This window comes from Gadus chalcogrammus, chromosome 5, assembly GCF_026213295.1.
Source record: "Gadus chalcogrammus isolate NIFS_2021 chromosome 5, NIFS_Gcha_1.0, whole genome shotgun sequence".
NCBI lineage: Eukaryota > Metazoa > Chordata > Actinopteri > Gadiformes > Gadidae > Gadus > Gadus chalcogrammus.
In genome coordinates, this window is record NC_079416.1 from 8,129,571 (window position 1) to 8,149,740 (window position 20,170).

General features: G+C 45.3%; 1 pseudogene; it reads right to left on the bottom strand.

Annotated features, from left to right (window-relative positions):
• The window catches only part of LOC130382309 (ornithine decarboxylase 1-like), a 58,862-nt pseudogene that overhangs the window by 11,683 nt on the left and 27,009 nt on the right, over positions 1-20,170 (bottom strand).

Consider the following 20,170-nt stretch of genomic DNA (forward strand, 5'->3'; position numbering starts at 1 on the left):
GCATTTATATATTGAAGGCACAGTTCAAGCATTCTGATTGGCTGTGCCATGTGAGGATGAGGTACCTTGTTGATGTTGTCTGCCAGGACCCTGAGGGGCAGAGAGGTGGGATACTTGGCTCTGTCCCACTGAAACTTGGTCACATATTTCACCAGGTCCACTGGAAAAGCAGTTAAAGCACACATACATTGATCCATATAGAAAACGCACGGACACAGCATGCATTTGTGTTAATGCACCACACACCACACACACCACACACACACAACACACACACACACACACCACACACACACACACACACCCACACACACACAACACACACACCCCCACACACACACACACACACACACACACACACACACACACACACTAGTATATAATTGTGTAGTAAGCATAGGCTGAGGTAGTAAGCATAGGCTTAAGTCCTATGGCAAACAGTTGAGGCACTGTAAGAGCACCCCAGCAACGTTGAGAAGGCGCACACACACAACACACACACCACACACACACACACACACACACACACACACACACACCACCACACACACACACACACAACACACCACACACACACACACACACCACACACACACACACAAACACTCACACACACACACAACACACACACGTGCACACTGCAACTCAAATTGAATATAGCTAGCAAATGAATACCCCTAAGAGCCTGGAAATAGGCTTTTGAAGGAGATGGACGAACCCCACTGTGGACTGATGGGGAAGAATGACCAGACATTGTTGTTAGCATTGGATAGCAGTTTCAATTGGATTCATTGGTTTGTTTAATGAGCTTGTTCGGACAGGATATGGTCAGAGACATTGGTCTTGAGTCTTGGATGTCAACCTGGCCAAATGGGGCTTGTGTTAGATTGTTTGTGACACTCCCATTATGCTAAGCCAGTATTGCCTCATCTAATAGCAGTAATAGTGAGACCGGGCACACTACCTTTACACATTAAGATAGTTGCACTACCTTTACACATTAAGATAGTTGCATTATCGTATAAAGATTAAAGATTTTACAGCATTTACAGTAATATACAGTTATAAGCATTATAAGTATTAAACAGTATTCTAATTCCTAAAGAAAAGTTTAATTAAGCTGAACGGAGGATTGGGAAATGTGTGTCTTTGTTTGCATTGCTCAAGGCTTGTATACTTGTAATACGACTATAGAGTATACGTAATAGCTACTGGTGACGATTGGTGGATTTAGTGTGTGTGAGTGTGTGTGTGTGTGTGTGTGTGTGTGTGTGTGTGTGTGTGTGTGTGTGTGTGTGTGTGTGTGTGGGTGTGTGTGTGTGTGTGTGTGTGTGTGTGTGGGTGTGTGTGTGTGTGTGTGTGTTTGCATACCTCCATTTACAAGGCCCTTTTCCAGCACTTTGTCACTGGCCTGCTCCATCACCTCTCCCATAAAGTGGCATGTCTTTTAATAACACTGTGTAGACCACACAATCATTCATTTACACCGTTCGTTCATTTTAAACAGGTCCAGCAACATTTGGTGGTGTTACAGCAAGATTGCGTTTGGGTTATGTTCGTCAAGATTGTAGAGCTAAAGATTGTATATATTAAAATGTTCACTATTTCATATTTTAATCTTCTTTCAGACAACAATATCTGTATGTGTGTTAAGCACCACAAATGCCATTGCCGCTCTTACCCCCAGAATGTTCCCATCCCAAATAGAAAGGACCAAAGCAACGCACATGAAGAAGACGTAGGGGGAGCAGCACTGGTCTAGTTAAGCTCAGCATTGGTCAAGGGCATGAGGACGGGGCGCACTGTGCTTCACTTCACATGCTGACCACAAAGTAGAATTCACTCATGCGATCGTTTTACCTTTCCGTAAGTGTGTCGAGCTGGCTGAGGTTATCTGACACACTGAGTAGGTTGTCCAGTGTCCCCACCTGGGCAGAGGGCGGGTGGATGGGGGGCAACATTACAGTCTGGCCAAACTTATACTCCGATATTGTGTGTGTGTGTTGTGTTTGTACAGTATTTGGAAAGTCTGTTGGGAACCGAGACCAGGAAACCTGAGCGATAGCATTGCATTTATAATGTCTCTCACTAACTTATTAACTGTATTGAATCACTTTCGGGGGTTGGGGGGGGGGGGGGTCCCCATCAACTTCTGGCAGTCGATTGTTGGCTTTCGTTCATATTCCTTAGTTTAAATGTGGGGACCAGCTCGGAAAACAAGCTGAAGCCATAGTGTTTGTGGACGATACTGACAGAAATTGAACATGAGTGAGATGGAAATGTTTATTCAGCAATAAGAAGCAACCTGAGCCCCGCTCATCACCGAAGAAGGACACCAAACACCCTGAACCACTTCAGCTACTCTTACCTCTACTGCATACAGGACTACAAAAACAATACACTACTATAGTAGTGTATTGTTTTTGTATTATTACACACATAATAGAATAATTGCATGTTAATGTTATATACACTAACATGCAATTATTCTATTATGTGTGTGCTTGACTTGAACATAAGTATTTGACAGATAACATTTGCAGCAAGATAGTGAATAGATAGACACAATGAATAAAAACATTTGCAGCAAGATGAATAGATGGAGAAAGTGAAAAAACCTACCTTGAGCTCAGGGATGGAGAGCTTGCCGCAAGTGGCCAGGTTGGTTTTGGCGATGGTACGTTTCAATTTCTCCAGGCTGGCTACGCTCGTTTTATCCAATGGGAGAGATAGTAACCAAAACTCCATTGCAACTTTCAGGGAAATAGCCGACTTATCTACAGATCTGTTAGAAACCCAGTCGGCGTCTCTCCAAACAATTGCTTTGGCACGAAATGTGCGTAGTGTGAAGCGCAGTAGATCCGAGGAACCTGACCGTGAACAAATAAATCTCCTCGATGGTCAAGGAAGTAGCCTACCTATAAGGAGAACATAGACAGACTATTGATTTGATTTTGGTAATCGATTGGTAAATGAAATTAGCATATTGCAATTCGATTGAAAGAGCAGTACCTTTTTTTTTCTACGTCAGAAATATGAAACAATAAAACAAATACACAAACTAGAAATTGTTAATAGGCTACTTACACTTAATTGTATTGCTTCTGAGCAGTCCTTGCACCAGAGATACACTTTGGGATTCGCTACTGAGCGCGTCCCAAGTTACGCGTGAGAAGCGTCAACGCGTTAGTGAAATGATATTATTTACATCTTCCTTGAGCAGGTCCCAGGGAAAATTTGATCACAAGATCCTCGTTTCTCATTACTGTGCTATACATTCTAACACAAAGCTATGCCAATATCTGTTTTATTCGCGATGATGCTTACGTGCCAGGTGCCAGTACTATAGGCCTGATCCGCCCTGACCGGGTCACCGCGGTCAGAATAGTTAATGATAGACGGACTAAGCAATTACAAAATTCCATTCATGGTCAACCATAACGATAGATCAACTGAATGTTGAGGGTCCATTCCCAGTTTGGGCCTATTCATTTCTTTGTTAATGAGCACTACCACAAAACGTTTTGCTTTCAAATCATTTATCGACCATTCTCTTAATGTTCGACGTTCGATAATATCATCTCCTTAGCTATATATCTCCAGGCCAAGGCCTATATATCAATAAATCGTTTTGGCGATGTTATAATTCAATAAGGCTACGATAGGCCTATAGACATTTTAATCCGAAAAAGAAAATGAGGATTAAAATGAATAATAAATAAACACAACTCTATACCAGTAACCACAACTTCTTTAAGATACATATAGCCTATCTATAAATATATGTTCACACTGTTCACACGCGAGGGTAGGCCTACTGCAGGAGGTACATGGGATTTTATTTCTTAAATATACCAATCATGATAACATAAACATTTATATAGATAATGGAAAATAAATATATTTTTATCATAATATGGTTCAGTAAATAGAGTATAATGGCATGTTATTCTTAAAAAATCATGTGTTTTGCATGGTAATGATTTATTCATGTTTTGTGTTAATTAGTTAATAGTCGGCTTAGCTCAGGAGGTAGAGCAGTTGTCTTCTTGCAGTAATACTTGAGTATAAAGTGTGCGTTCACACTAATTTTTGGCATCTGCAATTGCATTCATATTTTTTTACTGTTTGCATATGAGGAGGTCCACAATGGCCTTAATTAATATAATGGTAAAGTCAAGGGAACCACTGGCGCTAAAGGAACACTTAAAACCTCACCCTATTAAGTAGTTCAACATATGTAAAATTGACATTGATCTTAATGTAATGGTTATTTTTAATGACAGAAAAATATAAATGTAAATGTGGTATACGATATGTACAGCTTTTTAAATTTAATTTGGAAGCCGGAACTTAGTCATTGCAGCATATTTCCACACGGACCAGTTTGGCCAAGCGCGTTACTACTTCCTGTTTTGCTCTTGTGTAGCAACGTGGATTCTTTCGGCATGGGAATCATTCACTGTTATGTGTAACCAGACTCTTATTCGCTATCAAAAATGCAGATATCTAGCGTGAATGACGTTAAGATTTATAATTTAAGCTATGGAAAATCTCTGCCAGAGGTAAGCACACCGACACTTTTGAAAACTTGATTTAATGTAATCTTGGATAGCCACAAGATGAACTACATGTGGTTCTGTGAATTCAACGTTAACTAACGTTAACCTCACCAAACACTCTTCTTACAGTGGCTCACAGATCGGAAAAAGAGACAGCTGCAAAAGAAAGATGTTGGTAAGTTTCTGTTACATCTCATACACACAGAGAATATATCAGAAAACGAACATTGACAACCACTTTCCAAAGGCAACCTTTTAATGTCGGATATTTGTTTTTTTTCACCTCAGACGTTCAGCGCAGAATTGAGCTCATCCAGGACTTTGAGATGCCGACTGTGGCGACCTCTATCAAAGTGTCACGGGATGGGCAATATATCTTGGCAGCAGGTAACCGAATTGGGTTTGTCTATATGCCTCGGCCTTTGTGGTACTGAGGATGACGACATATTATGTTTGGCATTTATCAACCAAACATACACAGAGACCTGTAGATAATGGTGTACGTTGTTTTTTTTTAACAATTCCCTCCTTTTTTCCATCGGTTTCAGGCACATACAAACCTAGGATACGCTGCTACGACACCTACCATTTGTCATTGAAATTTGAACGCTGCTTGGATTCTGAAGGTACGTTGATGGCCATCAGTGCAGAACATCTGTAAATCACATGAACATACTGCCTAGTTATTGAAATACATGTATTTCCTCTCCCTTCAAGTTGTGGCTTTTGACATCCTGTCTGATGACTATTCTAAGGTAAGCAAAGGGGGCACTAGCCATCATTTATGTCAGTTGTGAGTGTGTTTGTATCATTGGGAGGGTGGAAGTCCTGTCTGTGTATCCATGCATTTTTTTGGCAAAGGATACATCTGCTTCTATAGTCTGGCATCTAATTTAAATTGTATCCGTAAAGATGGTGATGCTGCACTTGGACCGCTATGTGGAATTCCATTCCCAGCATGGACACTACTACAAGACTCGCATTCCCAAGTTCGGACGGGACTTTTCCTATCACTATCCCTCTTGTGACCTTTTTTTTGTTGGTGCCAGGTAAGAATATGCCCTTTTACAGACAACTAATTAAACGAGGGTTGCACTTATTATTTGCGGTTTATTTTCTTCGGGATTGGCTGCAACACATAACTAACTAAACAGCTACGGCAGGTTTAGTTTGTTTTGATTTCAGTTTTAATAAGCCCCCCGATGTCTCTTTTCAGCTCAGAGATATTCCGACTGAATCTGGAGCAGGGCCGCTTCCTGAACTCTCTTCAGACCGATGCCGTGTGAGTATTTTGTAAGGTTCACTCCATTAATGATTTCGTGGAAATCTTTGGTGGCTGTATTTTCAAAGAGGCGTGGATGGAGGGTCTCGTCTAGTTAACCATAAAGCAGTTGAAAGCATATTTATGAACAGCCTAATTGTATGGCAGCTCTGTATTTTTTTGTATCAGGGGTGACAACCCCGTTCTACCTTTTCTATTCTTAAAGGGAGCACAATGTGTGTGACATCAACCCCGTCCATCACTTGTTGGCTGCGGGAACCATTGAGGTGAGTGCCTTGTGATGACTGAGAAGCCAACCATTCTTTAAATTGTATTTGTATAGCCCTTAATCACAGTAAGTCTCAAAGGGCTTAACAGGACATTTATTTCTGACACCCCCCTAACCCTAGGACCACAGAGGTCAGGAATAAAGAACTCCCTTAAGATGATGGGATGTAAGTGGGGGGGTTCATTTACTGATCTTTGGAAAATGACATTCCAGGTGTATTTCTGCCTTGTGGTATTGTCTTTTAGAGGTTTCCTGTCCGTCTCAAATGTGTACGTGTGTTTCTGTGAGCTCATTCTTGTACCGGCTTCTCTCTTTTCGGCCTTGGTGTTCTCCGTCTCCGCCAGGGTAAGGTGGAGTGCTGGGACCCTCGCATCAGACACCGAGTGGGCCTGCTGGACTGTGCCCTGAGCAGCGTAACCCAGGGAACAGAGTGAGTCGGCGCTGATGTCTTGTTTGGTCTGTTGGTCTTCAAGGGATGAGGGAGAAAAGCTTGGGTCCAAAGGAGGTCCACAGATGCAAATTGATTTGGGGAATTCTACTGAAAACGTGTATGAACATCTTTTTTTAAAATAAACCTGTAATACTCTAAACGTTCTTAATAATCTTTCAAACCATTTCACGTCATCAAGTGAAGCAATAACAATAGTTTTAAAATAACACATTTTTTGTCATCCAAGCTTTTACCCCTGACACTGAACTTTTTGAATTGTACTTCTCTCACCAGCGTTCAAGGCTTACCGTCCGTGAGCGCTCTCAAATTTAACGGTTCCCTGATGATGGCAGTCGGCACCAGTACTGGACAGGTACAGTTTACCTGCTGTGAATACTTTACATTATCTACGGTGTCCATTGGTGCAATAAAGAGGGGAGATGTATTTGAAATGCTCCATTTGGTCCATTCCCTCTTTTACCAGTACAACACTTCATTACTATTCGAGAATAAATGCATAACAACACGATTGCTTTTAAATTAGAATGAATCATCATAATAATGAAAAAGGTTAGGAATAGGTTGCGCATTTACCTCAAATACTGCCAAACCTGGCAACCCTACTGGGATTATTTAACGTTCACAGCCAAGTCATTTAAGTGTTCACCTCTTCTAGTCAGGAGAGAGATAAAGACAGTCACCTTAGGAGTGATCGAGACCAAGACACTAAAGGAGACGCAAGGCCTAAAAATGAGGCATTAATAAATGTTTATTGTCAGCCATGTCCTATAAGGTCACAACCGCCGTTGGTTTCCCACCACTTGTCAAACCCAACGTCTCATGCCAACCTGAGCTGTTCAGAGGTTTAGAGGACCAACTGATCATCATTGCTCATCATTGCTCATTGGTCTGTTCTTGTAGGTGCTGCTGTATGACCTGCGCTCAAGTCGCCCCCTGTTGGTCAAAGACCACTTCTACAACTTGCCCATCAAGTCCATAAATTTCCACGGGCCGTTGGACCTGGTCGTGTCTGCTGACTCCAAGATTATCAAGATGTGGAACAAGGACACCGTGAGACTTTGTTTTTATAAGCCTTACATATGTGGTCGTCACGTGATGAAATTCAATTGTTTTGGGCTGTATCCCCAGACTGCTTTTGTAAGCGACCTGGCCGTCTGGCTGTTATCAGAGAGGCAGACTTTAGCTGTTGCAACTTGAGTAAACATGTTTGTTGAGAAACGCAAGATAATAACGGCTCTATTCTAGGCCATCAGAAGCAGACACCTGCATATAAAGGCTATTTTATATCTGAAAGCAACTTCTTGAATGCTAACCCTAATCTGTACAGAGAGAGTTAGCACAGTTTTTTTTTTATATCTAAACAATTGTTCAATGGCCCCCTAGGGAAAGATGTTCTCCTCCATCGAGCCACAGACCAACATCAATGATGTCTGCATCTACCACAATAAGGTGAGAGAGAGAGAAAAGTTTACCGTTAGGGCGGTAGCATTGGGATTATTATTTACGGTTATCAGAAGGATGATTCGCAAGATTGAAAGAACATATTAAAGTGTAACTTGTATGAGCGCGTGTGCGGGCTTGAGCAATAAGAGCGCGCCATCTTGAGCATAATGCCATACCTAATACTCCAGGCTATAGTATCCCTTCGTTCTCCATTTCATGAATCGGTTCCTCACAAGCGTTGCTCTCTTGAATGGATTTCCTCCCCCGATACCAGGTACTCCTGCTCGGGGCCCGATTTATGTGCTGATGGACTCGTAAACTTATTCAGATAAACCGCATACCACTTACCCGGACCTGCATATTTTAACGCAGGGTGGTGAGGATGAAGCTCCGTCTGAGAAGCAATTAGTAATACCCGCATCCGGGACTCCGGACTTACTATAGGCTATTGCTACATTGGTGTGGAGCATTTCATTCAATGGACATCGCTCATTATAATGCTCCATACACAACAACGGTACTAAAAAGTTAGACAAAGATGATGTGGGCCTAACCATGGCGATGACACCTACGCCCCACGCTCTCCAAGAGCGAAGCAGTATGTGTTTTTTAACTGTCCGGGCTATCTTAAGTATTCACCTCGGTACTCGTATCGTTCAAAGTGACCCAAATGTAAGCTACTTGCAAGCTGGAATCGGTGCGGTGCGATGTTCAATTCCGACAGCCCATCAGGGTCATCTGGACGCCTAGCTGGTATGGGATCACTGGTGCTGCCTCTCCTGGTTTACATCCTACTCACCGCCTGTCACAATTTGTTCAACTATAGCAACCCAAGTTGGGTGTTCGGGTGTCCATGGGTGTCCCATGGGTCAGTCTGGGTTCACTCTCTTCAAACCACTTACCTCTCCGCTGGGCAACACTCCTCCGTCACATGGGGTCCATTTTCATTGCTACGCTGCGGGGGGGGGGGAACACACAGGTTTAACATCTCCACCAACCCCACCGCTGCCATCCCCCCCACCTCCCTCATCACGTGACTGAAGAGATACGGAGTGGTTGAGCAGGAACTTCCAATCCAAATGGAAAACAAAGACCGAGGCCCTGCTTTGGATCCAAATTCCACCCTCACTAAATACAACACACCCCAGCTCCCTCATAATATCGATTGGATTCCCAGTACCCTTTCCTCACAAAGTAAAGAGCCTCGCGTTCATCCTGGAAACACCCTATCATGCGCACCACATATTCCAACATCACCCGGAACTGCATTCTTCCACATCCGCAACATCGCCAGACTCGCCCATCACGACCCAATCCAGCACTGAATCCTAGTTCACTCATTTGTCACATCACGCATTAGACTACTGCAACGCCCTCCTAACGGACTCCCCACCAAACTCAATCAACAGATGAGATCATTCAGAACTCCAGCCGCCCGGATCATCACCCTCAACAAATCATCTGACCACATCCCCTGTCCTCATCCAACTTCACAGGCTCCCAGTACACTACCGCATCCAATACAAAACCCTACTCCTCACCTACAAAGCTCTCCACAACCTAGCCCCCAGTTATCTCTGTGACCTCCTCCAAGAATACACTGCCTCCCGCTCCCTCCGCTCAACCTCTGCTGGACTACTATGTATCCCCACATCACGACTCACTTCAATGGGTGCCCGGTCATTCAGCTGTTCAGCACCCAGGCTCTGGAACTCCCTCCCCCCACATAAAACAGTCAGACACCATTACAACCTTCAAGTCACAACTCAAAACTCACCTGTTCAAACTCGCACACAACGTCTAACTGATCACTGTTTTGATTGTTTTTTTTCTTTGTTTTATTTTGTTTTATCTTATTTTTGTTTTATTTATTTCTTATTGCTTATGTTTATTTATTTATTTATTTTTTCCACAATGTCTTGTTTTTTAAAAAATGTATGATGACTATATGCTATGTAAGGTGACCTTGGGTGTCTTGAAAGGCGCCTCTAAATTAAATGTATTATATTATTATCTCCCCTGGAACGAAAGGTGAGGTCAAAGAAAAAGCTGCTCCTTCTTACACCTCGCCCTGTGACCGCCCTTAACCTGTCCTCCCCCCCCCGCCTCCAGGCATGCTCTTCACAGCCAACGAGGACCCCAAGATGAACACCTTCTACATCCCGGTGAGTTGCTGCATACCTCACACAGCAGGTACAAGGTGCAAGGAGTGCCCCCAGACAAGGGAGTGGAGCAGAGCGTGAGTGGGTTGACCGTCAGTGCAGTCCCACGTGTGTGTGTGGGTGGGTGGTAAACTGCAGTGTTGTCAGGTAAAGACAGGCGTCAATTTCGTAATCAGCTGCTCTTGAGAAATTGAGAAATAGTCTTGCGTTGTCGGCGGTCCCTCTTGGTGCCGTATGTTGGTAAAATAAGAAACAGTGTTAAAATATCTGTCTTCCGCTCAACTGCTGTTGTCTCGTCCCCTCAAGCTGCGGCTCTCGTCAACTGCCGAGTGTTTCTGTGTTTTCCTTACATTAAAGGATAATACCGCTCTGGGTAATCAAAGCATTGTAAATCTGCCATCTTTTGGGAAGGAGTAAGGTCGAATTCATTCATATGTGGTGTTCACCAAACTTTGTGACTGACAGATGGGCACATTGATTTCTTAAGATGAGGCCGGTCGTTAGTATTCGAGGCAGGCTCAGTCGAGCCAATGTTTCTTCGTCCAGAATGGGTGAGAGGGCGAAGTAGTTTTTGACAAATGCTTACCGGTAACCTATGTTTCTAGTGCAAGCCTGGAAGAGAGGTGGGTTGTTCAACACAGAACGCTATTGCCCTTTTTTTTCATTCAATGATAACATAGGTCGCAACGTGGGTTGACTTGGCAGTTGTGTTCTGGCCTCATGCAACAACATGTTCCAGTTGTCGGTATCTACACAACCAGACGCTCTAAAGATCTTTGAATCTTTTTTCGTATGTAGGACTTTTGTCTCTTCTATGGTAACTGACCGGCATCATTAGAAACTGTTCCGGTCAGATTGAGATAAGCATTGTACCAATGGTTAGCTTGTTAAGGCTACCAAAACGTAGGTATTTGAACCACCTTAGAATTAGAAAATAAAGAATGTGGAATCGCATACCTTTTGGTGGGGGGGGGGGGGGGTGTGTGTGTGTGTAGGTGTGTGTGTGTGTGTCTGTGTGTGTGTGTGTTGTGTGGTAAAGGAGATGGTGTGCAAATCATAACTGTGTGCAAACAGTCTTCCGTTGCTTGGTGAATCTGGTCTGGCCGTGTGTGTGTGTTGTGTGGTGTGTGCGGCCACGTTTGGACGAATCACAACACGTTGATTCGGTGTCGCTGCTCCGGTTCCACGCGCCGACCCCGGAAGCTTCGGGTGCTCAACACTGACAAAATGTTTGTGGGTCTCCCTCTCACCTGTCCCTGGGCCCCGCTCCTCGATGGTGCTCCTTCCTGGACAACGAACCGAGGATGGAGGGAGGAGTCCGAGAAGCACCGTCTACGGACGACTACAAGTTTGTTCACGCAGGAAGGACCGGGAGCAACCTGGGTACAGACCCGACATCAGCGTGATGCACCTTACATGGTCCTGTTTGTACAACCTATGCAGCCCCCCCCACCCGCACCACACATAGATCTCTACCATATACGTCTTGACCTGCGCTCCGATCTGTACACCGATTAATAAGTCCTTCCACAGGATCGTTCAGATTTTAATGGTTAGTTCGTGGCTGGGTTAAAAAAAATGAGTTGGATCGGTTTCATTTCGTTTTGCAATTAATCATCTATAGGGCAGGAGGTTCGATTTTTTTTAAGTCATTTTTTTGGATTATTTATTTTGCACTTTAATAAACAGTTACCTTGATTGAAATTTGCAGTGTTGGAAAAAAAAATCTTGTGTCAAGTACACTTTCACCTTTGCAATTCCCTTCTAAGTTCAGAATGCACTTATTGAGATTTGAGGACAGTTTTTTTATGCTCAAGTTTAACTGTCAATTTACAAAGTTTGCACTTAACAACCTGTTGTTTAAGGTGAAGAGCAAAAATAAAGTATTACAGTATTTTGTAACATCCATGTTGAAGCCATGTTTCATTATTTTAAGAGCAGATTGAATCGATCAGAATCGTGATTTAATGATATCAGACCCTTATGAAGTGCAGAAATTGACATCGAATTAGTAAACAGTTGGCCAACTACCTCATCCCTAGTATCCGTTTATTGCATGGATTATGGAGGGTGAGGCCCGTGTAGTAGTGCAGCATAATGCAGTTGATTCACACCCGGACCAGGCCAATGAATCGATGTCCGTGGTGTAATGGCGCTTTTTCCACACAGCGGGTACGATTCGGGCCCAGCACGCCTCAGCCCAGTAGTGAAGGTGCGGTATAGCCCAGCCTCAGTAACGGCTCCGCGTTTCCACCACCCACAGTACCCTTATGGTAGGGCGGGGTTTAGCGTAGGGATAGCCGCGAGCTACGTACCCTCGTGACCTCATGGCATACCGACGCAGTGTAGCATGATAATAAATCAAAGGAAAAGAAAAAACGCCGGGACACCAGCAAAAAGCTACAATGTAGGCAGCCAAGAAGGACGTCCAAACTTTTGCGTGACATTTTCTTCAATAAACGAAGCTTCTCGCCGTTGTCCAGAAATACCTTGCGGGGTAATGTGTTTGCTCGTTATTATCCCCCTGTCGCACGGAAGTGATGATTCTTGTTGGACAACCAACGGCGTGCGTAGCTCGAACTTGCCGCCGCCATTTCAAATGTCTTAGTACCCCCACGAAGGAATACGGCTCAGTCCGGACCACGCCCACTTCTGGCAGTCGAAACGCGAACCGTGCCCCACATTTTGCACACCGAACCCGACCCATAACGGCTTCATCAGCTGTAGGGGAAGAAAATGAGCCGTTGGTTAGGGGAGGGGTCGCGTTACGGCAGCTGTGAACTGCGGCCGGGTCCTTTGTATGTAGCACAGAAGCAGTCGGGGGATGGGAGAGCCCCCGCTTAGCGGGGCATGCACTCCTTTTATCTTCTCCTTTCTCAAATACCCCTCACTGAACACACACAACACACACACACACCATCACACACACACACACACACAACACCACACACACACACACACACCACACACACACACACACACACACACACACACACACACACACACACAACACACACACCCCACACACAGTGTGTCTTTGATTTCAGTTTCTTTTATTTCACATACCATTTTATGTTTCACGTCGTTTAACACGGTCGAGCAGGTTTAACACTGGTCCGATGGAACCTAATGCAGGACCGCCACCCCAGTGAGTTGAGGCGTCCACAAAGAGGACTTTGAGCTGCATTCCTACTGTGCACCCTTAATACCCTTCCTGAGTACAGCTCAATTCAAACCACACAGTTGTGAAGTGTCTTGGAAGTTAAAGCTGTCATTGTTTAACGTGTGTGCCGTGAATGCATGTGGCCCGGGCTGTGGTAGTGTTGCTGTATAATGCCGAAATGTCGTTGTTTGGTTGCACAAAGGTCTGGGTCACCTGCGTGGGTGTTCTCGCTCCCTGAAGGCTACATGCATGGCTACTTCATGGACATGAGACTGTACCACAAGGTATGCCAGCCAATACATATTCAAACAATTCACTTTTAGCGTTTTTATTTTTATAGCATCTGAGATGAAGAGACATGTCAGGAGGCCTGCATATGGGCCAATACAAATGTGTTTGACAAGCATGTACCTTCTACCCTTTCAGGTCAAAACCATGCGCAAACCCGTTTTGCCTACCGACGAGTACCGCAAGGACAAGCATCCGACAGAAAGATCGAGGAGTCCCGGGCCCAGCGAGTGCAGATCCAGGTGAACATTGATTCAGGCAATGTTCTCTTTCCATGACCACCACTACCGTAGGCCGGCAAACACACCGATTGCGCTAACCTCGATCTAACGTCAATGCTTAACGTGTATACATTTACATCCTGTGCTGTGCCTTTTTTGTGGATTTATTGTTTCGTTTATGGGTTTGTTTTATATAACTAGATAGTTGAATTGTACAACACCTCGTCAACTGTTGTTGTTTTTGAAGGGCTCTAAAATAAACTGGGTGTGTGTGTGCTGCTGTTGTGTGTGTGTTGTGTGGTTATCGGAGCAGAAGCTGCCCAAGGTGAACAAGCAGATGGCTCTCAAGCTGATGGAGGAAGAGACGACCAGGCCGAGCTGACTGCCAAGGAAAGAGAAGAAGGCAGGTGCGTGTTGGTGGGGCGCAGGGCCTGCGTGGCTGCAGGGCCCAAGAGGAAAAGCCTGCTTCTGCCGAACACTGAGAAGGACACCGTAGATAGAGGGAACAAAAGACCCAGTCAGTTTGTACACAGTTTCCAGAGAAGATAAAATTCATGGCTCCTTATTCGGCAACCAAGGCCGTTCCCCGTTACTTCAGATAGAATATAGCCGAAAGAGTGAGCCCCGAAAGACACTCCGCTGAACCTCCCGGGGTCGGTGGTGGAGCGTCCCGGGACGGGGCTGAGCCTTAATTGCTCAAGGCAACGACATGAGGAGGAACCACGAGCTATCGTCGACGCTTAGCAGGCTCGTTTGTTGGGCGTAAAAACGAATCCGCGATAAACACAAAGGTGTTGTGTTTGTAGCCTGTTCACAACATTCCCGTGGATCAAATTCCATTCAGCGTTATAATATTTTCTTCAGACGTTATGACGGACAATAATCATACGGATGGTCACCCAGGGACAGGGGAGGCCATTAGAAGATATGCTGCGGGACAGAAGATAGGGAATGGGTCCCCCCGGGCTATCAGCTCTGGGGCCCTAAGTATTCTGACCCACGAAAGAACTTAAAAAACTAAAATAGTTAATGTCTGAATTTGAAGTATATCCTGCGCCCTTAGTGTTCAGTCAGAGGCGATTCCAGGTTTGCCAGGGTTGTGCCTCAGGCCCCGTGCGGGTCCAGCGGGTTTCCCATGAATCCCTTTGGATCCTCTTAACACGCGACCCCCCCACGCCCCTCCGCAGGACATCCCCAGCAATCCTGGGCGACGACCGCTCAAGGTGATGTCGAGAACCCCGACTTCAGGTGCCGAGCAGAGCGAGGACTACCGCCTGCGCAACCCCATCGTCTCCAAGGTGGAGCAGAAGAGGAAGAAGAAGCTACGGCAGATGGCGGAGCAGGCCGCCCAGGTACGCCGACACCATTGTTTTCCCCCCCATTTCTCCAGCCAGTCCGAGAGAGGTGGATGCGCCAACACAAGAGAACCGTACGATCTTAAAGACCGTCGACGGCAGCGTGACCGACGCGGGGGATCACATTTCAATGCATCCCTTTGTCGGTGGTAGTTCATGCAAGGGTCTGCGTTAGATGCTATCTCTGCCATTTCCGTATACGCCCTGAAGGTATAGATATGCACTCTGCTCCTCGAGCCGTCTCAGCACACGGCGGGGACCCCTCACTGGTTCCGGCTCAGCCTTTAAGCCGCGCGTAACCGCGAACCCCTTCCCCCCCCCCCCCCTGCAGGCGGAGGAGGACGGCGGCGAGGAGGAGGAGCCGGAGGGGAGGGGCAGCTCGGACGAGAGCTCTGACGACGACAAGAGCTGGGTGGAGGAGGTGCGGGAGCAGCGGCGGCAGATGTACTTTGAGGAGCGCGAGAAGCGCCTGCAGGACAGGAAGCAGGGCGACCGCAACACCACCCTGGTCGGGGGCGGCAGGGGCGGCGCGGCCTCGGACCGCGGGGCGGGGGGCCCGCCAGGGGGGGCCAGCCCCGCTTCTTCCAGATCCGGGCCGGGGAGGAGTTCCGCAGCTTCGGCGACGTGGGCCACACGCAGAAGCTCAAGAAGTGAGTCCCTTTTGTGTGTGTGTGTGTGTGTGTGTATGTGTACTAGGTGCATATATTACGTAACTAACAACCATATCGATTAATGACAAAAAAATCCTTCTAAATATTTAGTGCCATGAAACCACTTTTCAAGTAACTCAAAGGTTCCTTCAGGCCCTTATTGTCTGCGTCTCTGATAGACTATAAAGAGCAGCTAAGGTTAGGCAAGTTACGGTCATTTTACATCACGCACATAGTCGAACATAGGAAATGGAAAAAGCATACGACATACCAAGAGAAAATACAGACCAACGAAATCGTGACAATCGTTAACTTTAATTTACAACGCGACTACAGTATGCTACATCTTATATAATTGAGATTCAACCCTTAATCACATTTAGCCAGTGATTATAAGCGTATACTCTGTATTTTCATCAAAATGTATTTTAGAGGTGTCAATTATGTTTGATTTTTAAGTGTTAAATAGTGTAGTGAAGGACAGTTTGCAGATGAGGTGGATTAAGATAGTGGTTGGGCATTATTTAATACGTCCGTGTTTTGGAGACTTTCGTTTTTGAGGTTGTTACCCTGTTCCTTCACTAAAAACAGCCGATCACTCTTTCGAGGAAGTTTGCATCAAAAACAAAACTGTTGCGATACAACGGTCACGGTGATTGATCGATAGCATGCCAGTCGTGTTATCAACATGTCCCGCGGTTCAAATAAACATTGGCTTGTATTGCTGAATGCTATCGAGGTGAAGGATCAATACGTCTAACGGACTCTGTCCCCGTCACTAGGGCTTCTCTGGAGGACCGGCTGAAGATGGAGGAGCACTCTGGGACCAGCAACATGGAGGACTCTGCAGTGGGCAGCAAACAGGTCACCTTCACCCTCAAAAAGGTGCGTTTTCTCTTGTTTTCTTTTTTTAATTCAACAAGGCCCAACACTCGAGTGTGACTTCACCGGCCCAACTGAGAGGCATCACGGCCTAGTGACCCGACCCGGTTGTCGCTAAGCTACGTTAGCTCGGGGCTCACAGACTAGGAGGATTATTGGGACTCCACCACCGGAGTCGCACGGTTCTGATTTCTGGGCTGATACCGATATCTTTACAGTACTGCCAACTCCCCCCACTTTCCTAGAACTATCAGCCCGATACAAATCTTTACTAAATCTCATCGGGCTGAAAAAGTGGGGTTCACTTAGTCACGTCATCACAGTGTGGGAGTAAACCCGATCAATAACTGTGTAACTGTGTGCTTTCATAATGCCAATCTTCTAGCCACAATGGCTTCTAGCTCTGTATTTAACCACACCAGCTATGACTATAATCAGTCCCTAGCAGGACTAGGAATAAGATGCAGTTTCTCCATTGCAATTTACTCCTTTTTATTTCCTCAAGTCATCGTATCCCCAATACTAAGAATCAATCTTAGTGTTTGAGAAATTACCTGAGAAGAACTTTTTGACAGAAGAACATATATTACTTGGGATTTAAATGTGCAAAGCAGTTCCTACCCATTTTTGGCTCCTCCAAATTCATTGTGGACACTCGTAACCCGCTGACCCCCCCCAACGGGATCACGTTGCGTTTAGCAGTTCACCTGATTGGTGCACTGCGAGCAGCCGCATTGGCGCCTGATCCCTGGTACTAACGTGGCTGCTGTGTCTGTCTCTCTCCCCCCCGCGGGGTCAGTCGGAGGAGCAGTCGAAGCAGCGGCAGGCGGAGCGAGAGCACCACCAGGAGCGGAAGGCGCTGCGCCGCCCGGCCAGCCACCTGAGCAGCGCCCGGGGGCGGCCCCGGGGCTGGGGCCGCGGAGGACGGGGCGGTGGGGGAGGACGGGGAGGTGGGGGGAAGAGGGAGAGGTGGTGGCGGCGGCGAGGAGGGGCCGGGGTGGGGGCCACTATTGAGAAGGCAAGTGTCTGGATCCTGCTCTGAGGACGGGGGTTTTAGACACACGCAACGTGAGGATTGGGAGCGGGGGATCTGTCTCCAGCTCTGCTGTTCAGCGCCCAGCCTGGTAATTGTGTGTGTGTGTGTGTGTGTGTGTGTGTGTGTGTGTGTGTGTGTGTGTGTGTGTGTGTGTGGGTGTGTGTGTGTGTGTGTGTGTGTGTGTGTGTGTGTGTGTGTGTGTGTGTGTTCGAGAGACTGAGAGGTATTTTACTTTTATTTGTGTTTAGTTTTTTATATTGTTTATTACAGTATACGGTGAGGGTACCAGCTGAACAACAGTAGGCCTGAACTATAAACTATTTTATTTGTTACAAATGTGTAATTTGCCTTATTTCAATTCCTCATACTATATGCTTATAAATGTACAAGCACAAATAGCCAAAACTACATCCAAGAATGCAGTGTTTTAGTCAAAAAAAAACGCTCTGTAATAATCTACAAAAGAAAATTAGAACATTGTTTGAAACATATTTATATTGTCTGGGGGCAAAATTCATTCGATTGTAAATTTGCATAAGTACGTTTTTGGGACATTTCAGTGAGAGGTACAGCTGTGATCGCAGCAAAGACGGAAACATGATTTCCGACCTAGAATTGACCCTCCCGGAACCCTGTAGATGAAGGGGGGCAGGGGAGGAGGGAGATTGCACATCTGAACCGAATAGTTTCCAGGTTTGTAGGCATGACATGAACCAATTGAAGAGTATTCCAAGATTGCCAATGTAATGAATAAGTAGATGTGAGCGGCAAGGGTTTAGTTCCTCAGATAAGTGGATTGTTGCTGAGGATGGCCACAGAACCCCGGCCTAGCTCACTCTATTGTGCCTCTGAAGTCACCCTGACCTATTTGCCATCAGTCTGCAGTCAAAACAAATGGCCTTTATTTTGGCCAAGTGGTCACCAGCCACTGTTGAAGAATGAATGTTTTCCAGTCAACTCGCCTCCTTTCTGATTCAATATGCCCCGGCCTCGCCGTGACAACCTCGATTTAGGACCACAGGAAGTGGCTCAACCAATGTTGCCACTTCCCATTGCACAAAAACAAGGACATAAACAGACGAGAACAAGGGATTGCTATTTGATATTCCTCATAGCGTTAGATGGTTAGACTGATGGAGCAATTAAGGGCCCTAGGCCTCGAATGCTGGGGAAGATTTGTGGGTTATTTGTATTTTCTTTTCCTTCGGCAAATGGCAGAAATTATAAGATTGTATCAAATCCTTTTCATGCGTATTTATAACGAACATTTATCGGAAATTAACATTTGAGTTATTGTGGTGCTTAAAAATAATTACAAATTTAATCAAATCATGTCATGCAAAAAATCCTTGGAGATATTATTTATATTTATCAACATCTGACATTTTGGCCTATTAAATGTAATTAGTATTGAAGAACATTTTGTACATGAGTTATATGATTAGTCAATAAATTAATCCTATCCGAATTCAATCTACTTCTACTAACCTCAGGTATTCCATTCTCCAATATTAAATGAAGAATGGCATTCTTTCAGATGACTCATAAATCATATCTCATTGCAGTTGTTTTCAGCAAGTATTACACACTGGCTATGTTCAGCCAAGGAATTCTGGGAAAGACGGACTATGAGACAATGAACATCTAGGGTAGGACAACAGTGATAATTATGGTGGCCTGCCTGCACACTAACCCCAAGCCAAAGAGTTAGGAGCAAACGATTACAGCACACAGGAAATGTCTCCCTTTCCATGGATCATTGTGTGGAGTTCCATGGGTGGGTGGCTGGGCTTGTCAAAGACCTCGGGCGCCGAGGCATGTGACGCCAATGTTCCTGTTTCATCCACAGCGGCTTGCGTCTGTGGTTGACTCGTTATATATACCGGTTTTATTTTTTCAAGGTTGGGAAGGCTCAGTAAAATGGAGCATATTTACAACTTTCTCTCTCAACACCTTGGGAGAAAGATTTCCCTTTATCGCCGATGTGCGTCATGAAAGTTCAGAGTCCACCGTTGTCAGTTTACCATGACATGATTTGAATCATTTTCTATTGGCTTTCAGTCTGTGTTGGCACATGGTAGGTACAACCATTTTATTGTGTCTACTATGTCACATTCATTCCCCACATTACATTACTAGACATTATTCACTTTAAATATATTTGTGCAGGATATTATAGTATGACATTATCGATGCATGGATATGCAAACTTCGCATTGTGAGAAATGGCATAGCCAGCTCAGCTATCAGTGAGTGAAATGCATCTGTATGAGTCCATTTTGATCTTAGACCACTCCCGGCTCATTTGTGCCCAAACAGGGCTTGCTCCCTGATTGGTTCGGGTATTCCACCTTGCCTGTCAATCATACCTGTGACTGAATAACACTTTTCAACGGCGGAGAAACAC